Here is a 4,324-nt window from a genome sequence, read left to right on the forward strand (position 1 = left end):
TTAACTATTAATTGATTAAATAAGGCTGAGTATACTCAGAGAGAAATTGGAATTTCTTTTAAGATATTTGAGGACTGAGGCTACCCACCTGTGAGGAAAATAAACAAGGCTGTTTGCAGTATAGTTTTCTAGTTTCACTTCATACAAAAAAGAAAATACTATTTTCTTACCTTTAAGACTTTCTACAGTAAAACTGCTGAGGTTGGAAACTAACATATTGCTAACCCTTTTTGTATCACTTAGAAGCAACACCCTTGCCTTAACAGCTCTTTAATTAAAAAGATTTATCACTTCAGTTCCCTTGCATGTGTAGAGGGATGGTTTGTCTGTTTTGTTCTAGTTGTTTTTGATCACTGATTTCTCAGTTCAATTATACTTGCTTTCCACTTGAAATGTACTACACAACCCTAAAACTTCCTATCAAGTTATGTATACAGGCTATTTCATCATGAGAAATGTCACTGTCTTGTACCTGCATATGTATTTGTTACCAGTTAAAGTGATTTTTTTGGTTTTGAAGACAGGGTGAAAATCTCCCAGAGACTTTAACTATTGACTTCAGCAGGGTTAGGGCAGGCTTGTCCAACATATGGCCCACAGGCCACCATGCAGCCCTCCAAGCTGTTTTCTGAGCCCCAAGGTGCTGCGACGGGAAACAGAAGTAAACACTGTACTTTTGTTTCGGGGGTGTGATGTGATACCGCTTCCTGTGAGGTCTTTGAATATGGCTCACTGGCCCACTGGGTGATAAAAAGTTCATGATCCAGTCCCACATTCAAAAAAGTTGGACACCCCTGGGCTAGGGTTTCAAACATGGTTCTTGCCCCAGTTTGAATTAATCTTTTAAAATAGACAAGTACAAAAAGACAATAGAAAAACTATGTAATGTAATGTTATGTAATGTAATGTAATGGCTGATCTGATACTTGTAGAGATTGAGCTAAAGTAAAACTAGAAGCCAAAGGAGGAAATGAGGTAAAATAAGTGGATTTTACAACAGACTTTGATAATAAAGATATTTGAAACACAGGAAGAAGAATGCCATAGGGAGTGGCATGAGGGGACGTATACAGTTGAGAGTGGGAAATTACAAGGTGAGACTCTGCAGGTTTTTATAGCTGCTCAATATATGCTACATTGATATATTCCTCAAGATCTAAAAGGAGACTACAGCAGAACAAATTAGATGAACTCATGATGTAAAGAAGGGTTTGGAGCAAATATTCAGTAATATGGTTGTCTAGTCATACAAAGAAAATTCAAGGAGTATAAAGCCAGAATATAGACTTAAATGAAACAGGGGTAACTTTGCTTCATACTCATGTAACATCACAGGGTGGCAAAAAGTTAACTCTTTTTTTCACAAAATACTTAAAGGTCCTAGTTTTTAGCCTTGATTTTAAGTACAATGAAAAAAAGCAAGCAGCCTCAAACACATTACTGTAACACCCTTTAGCTAACATCTATGCAGATATTTTATTTTATTTCAAGCATGGAAATCAGCGTATTTGCTCAAGGATCCTGCTTTGACACAGTTTGCTGGCTGAGTTGACAAGAAAAAAAAGAGATGAAGCCTTAACAATAATCAAACAGCAACTAGGAAAGTTGTAGGCGCCCTCATTTAACTTATTTTAGCTTCATAACAGCTAAATTAAAAACAGTTGAAACACAAATGATCTTATCTTTCCAAACTGAAGTCAGTCCAAGCATACACTGAAGGACAAATGCCTGCCAAGCAAGTTTAAACATACCTGTAGCTAATTTCTAGATGGACAAAAATCAACAAATTGACAGCTAAGGACTAGTTCAGGTTAAACGGATTAAACAAATCCTGCCTTCCTTTAGCAAAGTATGAAGTTTATATTTTACTTCACTATCTATATTCTGTGCTGAAAAAACTATACACATACCCTTCTGAATTAGAATAGTAACTTTATACTTTCACTTTCTAGTAGTACAAAGATATGCAGCAATGTTTGCAAGATAAAATTGATTTAATGTTTTAATTTTCAAAATCAATATAATAAAAAGAAAGCTTATGTACATTTCAAAATGGTCCAGTTTTGTAAAAACATGTTTTCTAAAGCCAGGATGATAGGCAAAATTCGATCTGTTTCTTTATGAAAAAGTGAGGCAAGCTCTATTTTGAATAAGGTAAATTTTCTTAAGACATATAAGGAAGATATGGTGGTGTGCTAAAGGTTATTGGCATGAGTTTAGGATATTCACGTTACAAGTGTTGAAGGCATATCAGTGAGTTATTCAAGTTATCCAAAACAAGTGCCAAAACCTTCTACACTCAAGATAGTCTTTTCATATATAGTTATCCCAGCCTTTCACAAAGGAAAGAAAGGGCTCTCAGAAGTAATTTAGGATGCTTAAAAAAACAGGTGGTCAATACCTTTTCTAAGAAAAGTGAAAAATCTAGCTAAGTTCATGGAAGGAATGCCACATGTCTTTCAAGGACTACAAAGGGCACATTAAATAGTTAGTTGTCCTTAGAATATACATACCTGATCTTTATTGGGGGAGGGCAGGGGAGGGGAGAGGAGAGGGACACAGACTTGTACATCAAGAGCACTGGTAGAAAATTCAGGTTAAATTATCCACATAAGCTTTCACATACATATGGGAACATTCTAGATGGCTTTTATTTTAGTTACAGAATTAGCCAAACTTGTGTAACTATTGACTGTGCATTAGCTAATAGGTAACTTAGAAGTAGTACTATACTAAATGGGCAGGCTTAGTATGAACTAACTGAGCATACACTAAATTAAACGGTTCAGCCAAGGGTTCAAATTCACCACACAGTATAGTGGTGGCATAGCAGGCGCAAGTCTGGCTCTACAAGTCAAACATGAAAACTAATTAGCTTTTGAAAGACACTGGCTGGTCATTATGATTGAAATTCAGATAGTTTTGTGTGTTACCAACTTCTTTCAACGTTTAAAAAAAGGGGGAACTTAAAGAGAATCCTCCGTACTATTCCCAACCCACACATGCAGCATTGGTTCTTATTAAGAGAACGAGACAGCAAACCCAAGTCATTTCTAGACTGTGCAAAATGCAGAGAGGTAACCAGGAAACATTGTTATATTTTTCAAGAAGTAAAATTGAAGACATTAGTGTTTCTAAAATTCCATTTCACCTGTTTCTTTGAGTTACAGGTTTCTCAAAAAACAAATATGGACACACTAATCGTTAGAACAAGATACAGCTAGCTGAAAATATATTCTGCTTGTAAAATTTACTACTTCAGCAGCACATTAAAAACATATTTATGTATGTGCTATATATTATGTAAGCCATTAAATAGTCCCAGAATTAGATGCAGAATAAAAATCATAAAATATGCTTATTTCTGGATCAGATTTGACCTTCAAAAGAACTAATTGTTCATGTACATCCAAATGCTCAAACTGCCTTTTCAGGCAAAAGCAAACATCTTCCATTTTCTTTTATGTAGGAGGATCACTACCTTCCTCAAAGGAGCAGCTTTTACCTTAAATTGAATAGGGGAGGGGAAACTGTGGTGTTCCAGCCTGTCATGTGTTCAGACCCTGATCTTAAAATGCTCCCTGGCTCTTAGAATCAAACAGAAGCATACCTGGTAACCGGCATACAATGTGTATACACACAAAGATCTTTGATCAGTATCAGATCCTATTGAATACTAAATATATTTTTATTCTTTTCCCATGGCCCAGTGGAAACCCATACCACTCTGGATCTCCAAAATATTTGTAGGGTTTTCTGCAGAAACAGGAAGCATGAATAAATAGCCAACTTCAGCTGCATTCCTCCCACTAATGCCATCGTACATTGGTAACAGTGGTGTCAAGTGCGATTTGACTTAAAAATTCCTATGGCAACATTGCAGACGACACAAAGGGGTGTCTGTGGGCTTAGGAAAGAAGGCTGCTTGGCAAACAAAAGGGCTCAATTGCATCTCCCTGCATTAATAACTGGTGTCCCACTGCCTCAGACTATGCGGATGGGGGGCTTTGTCTGCAAAATGGAGCTCTCACCAGAAAGGGAAGACTCAGGTTTCGGTATTGTTTCTCCAAGAGGGTCATCCCTGGAGCTCGCCTCATAGGGATGAGGGCTGCCTTCCCTTTGGATGCCAAGAAGACATGAGACTCCCGCATAAAAACAAGACCACATTTATTCAATACAGACACGTTCATTTAGACAAAGGAGTCCTGTGACCCAGGAACACAATTCAGACACTCCGGTACGAAGCATAGAGATTTTTAATCAACAGCTGCTTGTCAGCCAGCCATTGGGAAGGTCTATTTTTATTTCTTTTTTTTTTTTTTTT

General features: G+C 37.0%; 1 long non-coding RNA gene across 1 annotated transcript in view; it reads left to right on the forward strand.

Moving 5' to 3' along the window:
• Positions 1-571: 571 nt before the first annotated feature.
• The window catches only part of LOC109320509, a 14,844-nt gene continuing 11,091 nt past the window's right edge, over positions 572-4,324 (forward strand). Inside the window, exon 1 of the long non-coding RNA XR_002103804.1 lies at positions 572-689. This is a non-coding gene — a long non-coding RNA (uncharacterized LOC109320509). The remainder of the gene's footprint in view (positions 690-4,324) is intronic.

This window comes from Crocodylus porosus, unplaced genomic scaffold (genome assembly GCF_001723895.1).
Source record: "Crocodylus porosus isolate Cpor-Errol unplaced genomic scaffold, CroPor_comp1, whole genome shotgun sequence".
NCBI lineage: Eukaryota > Metazoa > Chordata > Crocodylia > Crocodylidae > Crocodylus > Crocodylus porosus.